A 15,000-nucleotide genomic window follows, 5' to 3' on the forward strand; every position below is an offset into this window, starting at 1 on the left:
TTGAATGGGAATTAGGTTATATATGCGTTTGGTGGATAAAAGAAAAGTTAGGTGTTAATGAAGGTTTTGGTAGTGTCGAGAATATTGCATATTGTTTCGTCTTTAATATATGGTGTTATATATCTATCTATAAACCCTTGTAAGGGTTATGGTCCGAATAATCGTCGGGATGTATATATATATATATATATATATATATATATATATATATATATATATATATGTGTGTGTGTGTGTGTGTGTATATATAGCCTACATGTGCGGGAATATGCGCATATGTGTGTACATATTGATGATTTATTATTAGTTTATTTTACATAATTTTTCATATCAAGAATCATCACAGACTGTATTTGGTTTAGTATATCGTGATTAATTGAGTAACTTGATTCATGGCATTTCTAGAAAGATCTGGCCATGGAGCCACTTATTGTGCAGAAGCTTAAAATAAATAGTTTTATTTGGCTCTTTATGAATCATAGTATTATATTTGTGAGGCTTTGAAGTAGCTTTGCGTAAGTCTACATATATATATATATATATATATATATATATATATATATATATATATATATATATATATGTGTTGTGTGTGTGTGTGTGTGTGTGTGTGTGTGTATGTATATATATATGTTTGTGTGTGTGTGCGTGCATGTATATGTATGTATATATTTTTATAGGGTCAATAGATTTTCCCATATCTTTATATATGTTGTCATAAGACTTGTTTAATTTTAAGCTTATGATATCACCTGATTTCCCTGAAATAAAGCTTTAGCTTGTGGCGGCGTCGTCAGTTTTTCGTATCGTATATCAATGTAAGTCCACTGTCGAAACTGGGTATTGCTGGTTTTGGTAAGCTTTTTAAAAAAAATGTTTGCTTGATGTCATAGTTTTCTTAAGTTGATGGTGCCATGTTTTCAAAGCCTTTCCTGCCGATGGTGTCGTTAGATTTACAAGGTTTAAAGCTTTATTTTTTATTTTAATGACTGTGCTATTATGTTTTCAGAGGCTTTCATTTTGTCGGTGGTTTCTCTAGAGCCTTCAGGTTCTTGCCAATGGTGTTTACAGTTTTTAAAAACGCCTACATGAGTTTGCTCTTAAGTTTGTTTGGACCGTATCGTTATGGGAAATTTTACTGTTCAAGTTTTTATAATTAATTCAAAGATTTTATTGACAAGTTTTTATAATTAATTCAAAGGTTTTATTGACAAGTTTTTGTAATTAATTCAAAGGTTTTATTGACAAATTATAATAATCGCTTTTATTTTACCTTTAAATAATCTTCGATTGATATGGGTGTTTTGAAGTTGTGTTAGAATGTTGTTTCAGACTTGAATTATTTCTGCTTTTTAGTAAGGTTATTGACTAATGCCAATTTGGAATTAGCCAGTTTTTCTGATTTTGTTCCGGGACCTCTATTTGTATTTTCATTCTGTTTGATTTGAATGCTCTGTGGCACTTAACATTTATTTTGGCGGATGAGAATAGATTCAATTATGTTCAAGTGTTCTTTGTAAGTGAAGCCGCAATATTCGTTTTTAAAACTAGACTTTGGGCTGTTACTTTCTTCAGTTTAATGTGCATCGCAGTTCGTAGTTTTTTTTTTAGGAATCACTATCTTCTAGGATAAATGAGCTTAATGTTATTTTAATTTATACACGTTCATATATATATATATATATATATATATATATATATATATATATATATATTTAGATATAAAGATAAATATATATATATATATATATATATATATATATATATACTACATACATATATATATGTATAATCACATATCACACACTCACAATACACACGAATACACAAGTATGAATACAGTTTGCAGAGACCCTCTTAACTGTAGCCTTGGGACTTCTGTATCTGAATATTTTATTTATACGTTATAGTTTTAATGAAAGCACTTCTCTGTAATTAAGGACAGCAGTAACTATGAAATCGGCCACAGACAGATGCATTGTAGCCGAAGAGCTCACCAGCGTTGCATCACGTGGAATAGGAAAATACGTTTTGTATTTATATGATGCCCATATTACGTATAATGATCCTCGTAGGTTATAATGATAGAGCGCCTCTGTCTCCGGTGTAAGATAATTCTGTCATATACGCGTTGTTACAGCTCGAGATAAGTTTGCAACATCATTATTGTATTAATTGACGGCGGGTTCATTCTCATTCATGTGGAGTAGTGGCGTCTGCTGGTTTGTGTGTTTGTTGTGTTTGTCTATGTTGCCTTAGTCAGTTTTGTGTGCCGTTTTCATTTAGATATTTAATGAATGATAATTGTATCGAGTGATGATTTGAGGAGTAAACTTACGTTACTTAGTTTATTAGTGGATTAATTAGGATTTTGAATAAGGAAATTGTCTGATGTAGGTAAATTAGGATTTTGAAAAAACAATTGTCTGGTGTAGATGAATTAAGATTTTGAATAAAAAAAAATTTCTAATGTAGATTGATTAGGTTTTTGAAACAAAAACCCTCTCTGTTGTAAATTGCGTAGGATTTTGAAAAAAAATTGTCTAATGTAGATTGATTAGTATTTTGAAGAAAAAAAATTGTCTGGTGTAAATTAATTAGGATTTTGAAACAAAACCACTGTCTGTTGTAGATTAATTAGGATTTTGAAAAGAAAAATTGTCTAATGTAGATTGATTAGGATTTGGAAAAAGAATTGTCTGGTGTAAACTAATTAGGATTTTGAAACAAAAACATTGTCTGATGTAGATTAATTAGGATTTTGAAAAGAAAAATTGTCTAATGTAGATTGATTAGGATTTGGAAAAAGAATTGTCTGGTGTAAACTAATTAGGATTTTGAAACAAAAACATTGTCTGATTTAGATTAATTAGGATTTTGAAACAAAAAATTGATTTAGATTAATTAGGATTTTGAAACAAAAACATTGTCTGATTTAGATTAATTAGGATTTTGAAACAAAAACATTGTCTGATTTAGATTAATTAGCATTTTGAAACAAAAACATTGTCTGATTTAGATTAATTAGGATTTTGAAACAAAAACATTGTCTGATTTAGATTAATTAGCATTTTGAAACAAAAACATTGTATGATATACTAGATTAATTCGGGTTTTGAAATAAATCTCATCTGATATCGAGTAGCGTATGTTCTGTTAACAACCAACATTTGTATGTGTGATTTTTAAATAACTGTAATTTTTACCCGATAACAAAAATAACAGTATTAATGTTATTAACTTAATTCAATTACCCTTTATGTGAATGCCTTTCAACTGTGATCATTCTAAGTTATTCGATAAGTTATCGGCTGCAACGTTGTTTCTTCTATGTGAAAATAGTAACCAGTTCTGAGCGAGTTATCGAACATTCTTATTATTTTACCGGTTTTTAGTTAGTTATCAACACTTGTTATTGTCATTGTTTTAATTTTAACTGCTTCTTCATTATTATTAGTTCTAGTTTTCCCAATTTCGAGTGAGTTATCAACGCTTGATATTGCCAGTGTGTTTTTCATTTTACCAGTCTTGAGTGAGTTATCAACACTTGTTATTGTCAGTTTGTTTTTTTATTTTAACAGCTTTGAGTGAGTTATCAACACTTGTTATTGTCAGTGTATTTTTCATTTTAACAGCTTTGAGTGAGTTATCATCACTTGTTATTGTCAGTGTGTTTTTCATTTTAACAGCTTTGAGTGAGTTAACAACACTTATAATTGTCAGTGTATTTTTCATTTTACCAGTTTTGAGTGAGTTATCAACACTTGTAATTGTCAGTGTGTTTTTCATTTTAACAGCTTTGAGTGAGTTATCAACACTTGTTATTTTACCAGTTTTGAGCGAGTTAGCAACACTTGTTTTTGTCAGTGTTTTAAGAATATGGTTTTTAATTGTAACCAATACTTATTTGTATTACATTTACTGAAGCTACTGATACACAATTATTAATGGGATTTGAGTTTACGTGTGTTTGTGTTTTACATACTTATGAACGTGTTGTAACTTCTGCTTTGTTGTTGTGAATATGTATTCGCATTTTTCCGCAAGGTGCGCTTGTATAACATGTAAAATATTGAATCAAGAATTATAATGTTTAACGATAAAACTACGTTAGTATATATAAGTGAGAATAGTGGGTAAACTTTGAAAAAGAGGAAGGGTATTTTGCAATTTGTCTATATATATATATATATATATATATATATATATATATATATATATATATATATATATATATATATATATATATATGATGATGTATGTACGGTATGCACAGTGATTGATACTTACATTCTGTAAGTATGAGTTCTTTTGTTCGGGCTACGTATGTTCGTGCACATACATAAATGTCATAAGCCCTCAAGAACTACAGCTATAAATTGTTAATTTAGAGATTTAATAATAAACTGGCATGACTTGCGTGGTTGTAGCACATCTATATTGCGATTCCACAAATCGGTATTATCCATGATGAAATGAAAACGAAGTATGTGGATGCAGGTTTTTTAATATTATTCACTAATCCTCTATCTATAAGTTTTATTTTATTCGTTATATATAGGTTAGTGCTGAATTTATGTTATGTTTGCATTTGATTATTTTGAATCTCTGGTTGTTAAGTCTACATTTGTTTGAACTTGCCGAAACTCTGTAGTCGTATTATGTTCATATCTGAGAAGAATTGTACATCGCCGTGTTTTTAAATTTGGCGCCGAAGTCGTCAGTTTAGTATTTCTTGAATATGCAGTTTCTGCGTGAAAGACCGACATCAACACACGAATGTTATTTGCTGGCAATAGTTTGAACTTCATTGATGTACTGTCTCGGCTTTCAGTATTACTAAAAAATTGATACATTGCCGCATTTCAGTATAAGGTGGAGTTGCTGCGAAAAACTGATACTATACAAGTTTCAACTCCTAGCAAAAGGGGGAGGGGTAAATTTATTTGCCTTGGTTATGCTGGTTCATTCTGAGTATTTGCTTTATATTTATATGTATTTTTATTTAGGCCTTGCCTTCTCTGTCAGTCTATAAATGCGCGCGCGCTCTCACTCTCTCACTATATACGTGTATATATATATATATATATATATATATATATATATATATATATATATATATATATAATATGTGTTTATGAGCACGTTTTTCAAGAAAAAACAAAGACAGTAGTCACTGCCACGTTCAAACTTATACTGCAGAATCGTTGATGGATCACTCTGTCGAAAACCTCCACAACACTGTAGTAGTTGTTCCACAAACCCAGACAGAAGGCGCACAGTAACTGTCTTGAGTCGAACAAGAGAAACTTAACCTGTCAGGGGTAGATGTCACAACTCTCGTTTTCTTTTTTTAGTCCTTTTCAAGGTAAACTGTCCTTTGTAACTTATAAGTAATAATTACGAAAAGACTTGCAGGATACACGCAGGCTCTTCTGCCTTGAACGTGTGTTGGCTGTGGTCCCTCTTTGCTCCTGTGCAGGACATTTTCGGTTGGTGAGGAACCCCTGGTCGGTCAGATGTTCCCAGGCAGACAACAATAAGTCCCGTGTGGGGGTCATCCCCGGGGTTTCGCCGTTCGTGATTCTAATCTCTTACATATTTTAAAGATTTCTTTAATAAATATCTTGAAGACATGCAATATTTGCATAATTTGAAACGTCATGTTTATTCAACTTGGTGTAGATGTCTCTTTCCAGTAGATTCTGTTTGTTCATAATTTTCAGGTGCTGGAGGATTCTAGTCATGTGCCCCTGGTTGTAGCCAATCGAGACCAGGCTCACGGTGACGTCACACTGCGTCCATCGGTAGTAACAAAGCTGTCGTAAACGCTCTCCATTCATAAGAGCGGCACTCGGCGACACATGGCAATCCTTGCAGGGGGTCAGATGGCAATGATTCCACATTGTACGCCGGTTATTAATCTTTTCGCTGACGAAACATATCTGATTGGTTCGGTCCCTCATAAGGCAGAGGCGATTGGAGGCCTAAGTTGATTAGGCTCGGTTAAAGACCGGAAAGTTTCTGGTATTTAGCCTGATCGTGGGGTAGGATGTCCTTTCAACATTCAGGAATGGGCAATTGGATTTTGTCGTCAATATTAACAGGGAACTGCGTTAATCTCCACAGAATTTGATTACATATTAAGTTCCATTTAATAATCACTCATATTTTACTGCTAGTAATTTTATTCTTAGTTTTTTGGCATTGACGTTAACTAAGAACTGCGTTGATTTCCATTGAATTTGATGACATATTAAGTTCCATGTATTAATAATGCAGATTTTCGTTTTATTAATTTTATTCTAGGTATTTTGGCCTTTTCCATAATTTTGCCTTGAGCGTTTAAAATTACAATTCGTTATACTTTTGATATTAATATGATTCGAGCAGAAATAATTTACCTTCACCACTCTACTTTAGTGTGATTTCTATTTTGTTTATGTTGTCTCGTATTCAATGCATAGAGAAATGGAGGCTATCATCTTTCCATTATGGTTATCTTTATTATTTCAATAATTTTCTTGTCGTTAGCCCTGTACATTTTGTATTTATCTCTCTGAAAGCAATCTAGTATATTAAAAACGCACTCGCACACGCTATGTATAATATAATCTAATATATATATATATATATATATATATATATATATATATGTGTGTGTGTGTGTGTGTGTGTGTGTGTGTGTGCGTACGCGCGCGAGCGCTCATATTCAGAGAAACAGACTCTTTTACCGTTAAGTTGGAAACGTTGGTCATGTAGTCGAAAAGTAAAGATGTCAGGATAAGACGCGCTTTGTTTCATATAAATGGTAAAGTCTTGAAAATTATTGTTCTATTGGCGCAAAATATCCATTGAGAAAATCCAAGGGGATAATGAAAGGCTTCCCCACTGTTCAGAAGTTATCGCACTAGATGAGGTTCAAGATTACTTAATAGTTTTAAGTCTGAAAAAATAAAAGAACTGGAGTAACCGTTAACTTGAAATTAAATTAATGTATTCGAAAAGCTCATTTAACACAATTGAGAGTATATTGTAATCTAAAAGAGCTATACGTATATTAAAAGTGATTATGAATGATATAATTCTTGTCCATTAATGTTTAATAGTTTTAGTTTTGAGTCTGTTAGCGGTTGGTGAGTTGTTTCTCTCTGGCTTTATTCTATCGTTATCGTTTTATATTTCTGTATTTCACGGTTTCGTTTTTTTTTTCTTTCTTTTTTCAAATCAAGAGCAGTAGATCAGAATGCTCATAAATACTAATAATGAATCAAATGATTATGCATCACATTCATTTAATATTAGACACTTATCTTTTGCATATTCTTATATTAGATACCTATTTTAATGTAGATCAGTATTTTCATCAACAGTTTAGCGATTTTATCCAGCGGCAAAAGAATTCTCGAATCTCCCGCTTTTCTAGCTTTTTGATAACTTTCTTTAAGCAAGGTGTACTTCACTTTCTTCTAGGTTATGCCCAAAATGCGTTTCCTCTTCAAATTTCTTATCCGTCCAGTCTTTATACGGCTATAAGCATTCTGTAAGTTATGCTTTTAGCCTTTGGGATAAAAAAAATTTGGCCACGACTTTCGGTCATCTTACGAGAAATCGATTGATTGATTGATGGTTACTAAAACTGGCGTTACAACTTCTTGGTTTTTGACGCTGCTGTTTACGAGAAATACATGTATGTTTACCTCTGCTTATTTTCTAATTCCGTGTCATACAACTTACTCATAAATGTGACAGGTGAGTGACATTAAGCAACGATTATAATACTTTTACATATTCCAAGAATTATTCCTCTTATGTTACCCTCTCCCACTTACCATGAGAAGATGCAGTTATTTTTCGCTGATTTACTAATCTTGTTATAATTCCGTCTTACATGATGAGTGGATAATTATGGAATTGATTTTAGGATATTTCAGTAACTTCCAGATCGGTGTGGTTTTTTTTTTTTTTTTTTTTTTTTTTTTTTTTTTAATAGAAAATGATCATCGTTTCTTGCATATCGTTTGTTTTTTCTGTCCGCCCCCAGATCTTAAAATCTAATGAGGCTAGAGGGCTGCATATTGGTATGTTTGTCATCCACCCTCCAATCATCAAACATACCAAGTTACAGCCCTATAGCCTCAGTAGTATTTATTGTATTTAAGGTTGAAGTTACCCATAATCGTGCTTCTCGCAACGATATAGGCCAGGACACCAACAGGCTGCGGTTAAAGTTTCATGTACCGCGGCTCATACAGCATTTTACAGAGACCACAGAAAGATTCATCTATTTTCGGTTGTATAGAAAACTGGATTGCGCCCAAGAAACTTCGCCTCATTTTTTACTGATTTTAATTAGTCATCGGCGGAAGATTCATTATTTTTGTCATTATTATTTAAATATAAACCAGTTTTCTTTAATCAAGACAGTGGCCAACATTGTACCTCCTCAAAATATTTTGAATATATTTTTCTTTTTTTAGTTTCTCTTGATATTCTTGGGAATAAACCTACTGAAAGTCATGGCCTGCTTTAGGTTACCAGTCCGGCAGCATGAATTAGAGATCTGTATATTTTATTGTTCACATATAGGAGTATCACGTATAAGGAAACAGTTGTGTCAGTTGAGAGGGCGTCGAGGGGAGACAGCCTTGAGTGTGTCAATGACACGTTGTGATAAAGTCAATACTGGACTACTCGACTTATAGTGAGATAGGCCTACTGGATATTCTTCCTCAAGGATGCCACTGGTCTGAATGTGAAACGTCTGTCCAGGGAATCTATAACCTACGGAGAACTCTTTCTTGTGTTCATGTAGTAGTATACGAATACAGAAGAATGCGTGTAATTATGTAGTAGTTTATGAATACAGAAGAATGCATGTATTTATGTAGTGATATATGAATACAGAAGAGTGTGTATTAATTTAGTATTATATGAATACAGAAGAATTTGTGTATTATGTAGTAATATATGAATACAAGGGATTCATGTATTCATGTATTATTATATGAATACAGGGAGAATGCGCGTTTTCCTGTAGTAATAAGTCAGTACAGAAGAAGGCCTGTATTCATGTAGTAATGTATGAGTACAGAAGAATTTGCGTATTCATGTAGTAATTTATGAATTCATGGAATTCGTGTATGCATGTATTATTATATTAATACAGGGAGAATGCGCTTATTCATGTAGTAATAAATCAGTACATAAGAATGTGTGTATTCGTGTAGTAATGTATGAATACAGAAGAATTTTTGTATCATGTAGCAATATAGGAATACATGAGAATTCGTGTATTCATGTATTATTAAACGAATACAGGAGAATGCGCTTATTCATGTATTAATATATATGTACAGAAAAATGCATGTATTCGTATATTAATGTATGATTACTGGAGATTCGTGTATTCATTGTGTAATACATAAATACAGGAGAATTCGCGTATTCATGTACTTTTAAATGAATACAGGAAATGCGCTTATTCCTGTAGTAATATTAAATACAGGAAAATTCGTTTATTCATGTAGTTTTATATGAATAAAGAAGAATGCGTGTATTCGTGTATTAATATATGATTACATGGGAATGTATTGAATATTCTTATTGCCACCTCCGACAGGAGATTGTTTTATTGATATTGCCGCCTGTGTTTATGTGTTTTGTTGGTACTGAGTAGAATTCGGTAACAAATATTGTCCGGAATATTTCGGAAAATTTACCAAAGGGGGACCCCTTGACTGACTACAATTAACAAGGTTTTTGGGTGAGATAGAAATGCTATATTTTGAGGAGACTGGACCTTTTGGGGGTGGTGGTGGGTAGGGGGTGGATTGGATTGCTTGGTCTTAGCGAAGTTTGAGGTGTCCGGAATCTCTTAATGTCTGAGTTTTGAAGTAAAGAAAACTTAATGTAGGTAGTTTCATCTCTTAGTCCGAACACTGATAAAGAAAACGTGTAAACCCAAAACGTGGTTCATTTAAATGATTAATTATTATCTCTGGACAGGACTATTCTCTCTCTCTCTCTCTCTCTCTCTCTCTCTCTCTCTCTCTCTCTCTCTCTCTCTCTCTCTCTCTCTCCATAGTATTTTGATTTTAGGGGTCGAAATTATTTTTTCACTTGTGTGATACCTTTTCATTTTCTGAGTGAATGATTGCCTTTATTTTAATGCGTACACTTTCAAATACATTTAGATAATTATGCGTGTACGCATGTGTGCAGATACGTATGTGTGTGTGTGCGTGCGCGTGTACACAATACCCGAATAGACAACAGGAAAATCATGGACGGATTTGCGTTGCACGTTAATTAGGGCCCTTTTCTTTCATTCACAGACGTTATCCCATTCTTCGCTTTGCCCCGCTCCCTTTTATGCCGCGAACGTTAAGCCATTCTCTATATATCATTTTTTAATTCTATTTTTTTAGCCTTTATTAAATGCACCCCCGCTCACACCAGCTGATGGAGGAATTCTGGTGGTGCCGAGCAGCCGATCCCCAACCCACCCGCCCCCTCCCCCGAAACCATCATGATGTTTGCCCCCTCTGGCCGGCCGGTCTCGCTCCGTCGCCATGTTTGTAAGTGTGTCATGGTCGGGGAAGTCGTGAGACGCGGCCCTTCACTCTCTCTCTCTCTCTCTCTCTCTCTCTCTCTCTCTCTCTCTCTCTGCACTGTTGGTAAACAGCTGGAAATAGACCTATCGCCGTCGCCCGAATAATGTTTCTCCATTAGTCCCATCTCCTATCGCTCCGCTGTTCGCAGTATCGGGGCTGCGAAAAGGAAAGAGGAAAAGAGAGAGAGAGAGAGAGAGAGAGAGAGAGAGAGAGAGAGACCTCAAAGGAATAGAAGAATGCAGTCCTTTATGTTTGTTCAAAGAATGTGTTTTTTTCGACAGGGAGAGTGTTCAGTTCTGGAGCGGCAAAATGTTTTGGGGGATAAAGCACCACTGATTTTTTTTTCCAACTCTCTCTCTCTCTCTCTTGCGCTTCCCATCCCCGATCCCCCCACCCCCTTCGCTTCTCCTTACCACCTCTCTGCTACTGCTGCTGCTACTACTAGTACTACTGCTACCCCTTTTTTCCCATGGACGAAGGACAGGCCACTTAAAACGTTTTGGGTTTATACCTTCCATGCGTCCGTGCGTTTGTCTGTCGGTATTTGTGAGTTGGTCTTGCTAGTGGTGAGTTTGGGCATGATGCCCTTGAAGGCCCCTTCTCCTTCGTTGTACTCATTTTCCATCGGCAGCTTATGTTGTAAGTAATTTATTTATTAGTTTTTTTTGTATTTTTTTTTTTTGGGGGGGGGGGGGGGGGGCCGGCTGTTACTATGTTCATAAGTCAGACAGAAGATGAAAGTGGCATTGAAAATGGGCGAAGGAATGCATTGGCCAGTTTTTGACAACTATTGCTCTTTTAAATTCCTTATTTACTTTTATATGAATTTTTAAATTTTATATTTCTACGTTTCACACACTGAGAATCATTTCACTTTTGTGTAATTTTTGAGAGCTCAGTAATTCTGTATGGGCGATATTTGTAATCATTCCTCGTGCCCTTGCTTTCGCAGAATTGGAAGGCGACCCAGTTTATTATTATTATTTTTTGCCAGCAAAGGTAACTTGTGGTTAAAGACGTAGCAGATTAGAAAACAAAGGTGTACAAGAGCGCATGCGCCCTTTTGCTATTATGCCGTACAAGTTACGACACGAGTGGTTATAAGTAGAACTGAAATTATTGTAGCTCTTGTTTATCTGTTTGTTTGTCGATCTTAAATATATTTCGAATTGATCGTTTAAGTCATTTACGCTCACGGATATATAGATACACATATTTTATGTCATCAAGACAATCACGTGTGGCTCAGAAATAAATTTACGACTCGCGATGTGAGTCAGAAATAGATATATGATCACATTAAATTTTTATCCCTATATTGACATTACTATATTTTACTCTGCGTAATTGTATTCATATCTGTATTTATTTTAAAAAATGTCTGTAGGATGGTTAGCTTTTCCTGCAGCCACTCACCCTTGGGAAGCGGCTGTTTAGTTGAATTCAACCCACATGTATACACACACAGGCATATGTATATAATATATATATATATATATATATATATATATATATATATATATATATACAGTGTGTAGATAAATTCTTCTTTTAAAACAGGACACGTCTCAAGTATAAAAAGGCCATTGAAACACTGGTTTAAAGCTAGGACTATATTTCGGTGGACTAACTTCCACCCTTATCAAGCTTGATAAGGATCTAAGTTAGTCCACCGAAATATAATACTTGGCTTTTTAAACCAGAGTGTTTTTAATGGTCCTTTTATACTTGATACATACATATATATATATATAATATATATATATATATATATATATATATATATATATGTATGTGTGTGTGTGTATGTATATATGTATGTGCGTGCACATACGTGTAAAGTAATAAAGAGCAAGTTTCTATTCTTAAAAGTATTTTCACGTTTGCATCATTTCCAATTTTCGACCCAGAAAGAAATGCCAAAGTGAAAGCGACAACGAGGTTAGGCAAAAAAAGGCGACAAGTGCTTTTTCTCGTAATGAAGAATTCTTTTCAAAGAGAATTATGTTGGCGCCTCTATTTATGCGCTTAAATAGAGGCACCTGACTAAAATGCACTTTTGCTCTTCTCGCCTACACCCCACACACACACACGCACACAAACACACACACTTACACCTACACCTACATAGTCTCTCGCCGAGTGAAAGAAAAGACAAAAATAGTGTACTTTTTTCTTTTAAGATTCCTGCAGATTTTTGCCATTATACTTTAGAAGCAGTACTTTTGATTTTCTGTTTTTACCGCTCGAGTGGACTGAATCTCTCTCTCTCTCTCTCTCTCTCTCTCTCTCTCTCTCTCTCTCTCTCTCTCTGTATACCTTCGTAGATGTTCTTTACTCTTTGTCCATTTATGTATTTTTCTCTCCTTTATTTTGATGTGCACTCTTACGTTCTCGTCTCGGATCTTTTGTTTCGTTGTTTTATAAATGTTTTGTTTTGCCGATAGGATTCAATTCCCTGTTTTAAGCTTTTGTTTCATCTTCTGAAAGACCTCCACATTTCCTCGCTTTAGCGCGGGGCATTTTCATGATTTTCCTAAGCATTTTCCTGGCGTTACTTTTGCTAATTTTTTTCTCTCTCAGTTACTGGAACCGGGAAATTTTTTTTTTTGAATTGCCAAATATGTTTCTCTCTCTCTCTCTCGTCTCTCTTCTCTCCTTCTTTTTTTTTTCCTCCTCGTCTCTCTCTCTCTCTCTCTCTCTCTCTCTGCTATTTTCATGATTTTCCTAAGCATTTTCCTCGCATTGCTTTTGCTAATTTTTTTTTCTGTCAGTTACTGGAACCGGGAATTTTTTTTTTTTTTTTCAAATTGCCAAATATGTTTCCTCTCTCTCTCTCTCTCTCTCTCTCTCTCTCTCTCTCTCTCGCTATTTTCATGATTTTACTCGCGTTGCTTTTGCTAATTTTTTTTTTCAGTCAGTTACTGGAACCTGGAAATTTTTTTTTTAAATTGCCAAATATGTTCTCTCTCTCTCTCTCTCTCTCTCTCTCTCTCTCTCTCTCTTCGTTTTGCAAGTTTTGTCAATTATTTTTTCACCGGATGTTCTATTTGATGTAAGGTTAAGATTGTATTGTTAAAGAATTACACCGTCTGTATTAAAGTTAGATTCTTTATAGCGAGTTCATTTTTATGCTATAGTTCCCAATCAGATCGTATTGTTGCCATTACTAAGTCTCCGCTTTGAGTAACTTGTATGCCGATAACATTTTTGTTTATAGAAAGCTGAATAATATTTGTAGATTATACAGTTTTCTGCCTTTGTCGCTTATTGTTTCACAAAGGGGTTGTGGGGGGGAGGGGTGCCTGTTATGTTTACGAATCTGCTGTCTCTTAGTTTGCGTACATCACTTTGAATGCGGTTATTTTGTATACGGCTGTGATATGGCCATGACTTAAAATATATATGTATATTAGGATTTAATTACTGATTCATTCATATCCTATCATTAAGTCTGGAAGATAGTCATTATGATGATGATAATGTTAGAACTAAATGTAATACCTGTTTTATAAGCAATACCGCATGGACATTTAAATCCTCAAAAGAGGAAAAAGTGACGTCAATTTTAGAACAAAAAATTTCTGGTTTCGGGAAAAAAATCTGACATCACGACCTTTCTAATGTTGTGACAGTGTTGAGTGTGGTATGTTATCCCTGTTGATATGAAATGACAACTGATGTTATGGCTTCAGTGGTATTATGATATTATTCCCGATTATATTCAGTACCGCGAGGTGATATAACATCACTGAAGTGACTTACGCCGGATTATGTCTGCTGTTTTGAACAGAAATTTGAAAATAACGGTGAAGCTTTTAATTTGAAGTTTTGGTTGTTATCCCAGTTTTGGGATTTATTTATTTTTTTTTTTTTTTTTTTTTTTGCCGGGAATTAATTTTATAGTAGGAGAGAGGAAAGATGTCGCCATATTATGTATTGAATGAATGGCGTAAGGACGAAGTGAATGTTTACTGGTAAATCAAAATAGGTTTGTTTACTAATAATATACTGGATTTGTTTGCTAATCATTTGCTGGATTTTTTTACTAATAAATTTCCGGATTTGTTTACTAATTGTATATTGAATTTGTTTACTAGTAATGTATATACTGGATTTGTTTTCTAATGATGTACCTGATTTGTGTACTAAAAATATGCTGGATTTGTTTGCTAATAATGTGCTTGATTTGTTTACTAATAGCATACTGTTTACTAAAATGTACTGGATTTGTTTACTAAAAATGTACTGGATTTGTTTTCAAATAATCTATTGGATCTGTTTGCTAATAATTTGCTGGATTTGTTTACTAGTAGCATACTGGATTTGTCTACAGATAATGTAGGCTACTGGATTTGTTTGCTAAAATTGTACTGGATTTGTT

At 33.9% G+C, this 15,000-nt stretch overlaps 1 protein-coding gene across 4 annotated transcripts in view; it reads left to right on the forward strand.

The window, feature by feature from the left end:
• LOC135224639 (Fanconi anemia group J protein homolog) overlaps positions 1-15,000 on the forward strand; it is a 1,012,503-nt gene that overhangs the window by 487,796 nt on the left and 509,707 nt on the right. The window lies entirely within an intron of this gene.

Source organism: Macrobrachium nipponense, chromosome 12 (genome assembly GCF_015104395.2).
Source record: "Macrobrachium nipponense isolate FS-2020 chromosome 12, ASM1510439v2, whole genome shotgun sequence".
Classification (NCBI taxonomy): Eukaryota; Metazoa; Arthropoda; class Malacostraca; order Decapoda; family Palaemonidae; genus Macrobrachium; species Macrobrachium nipponense.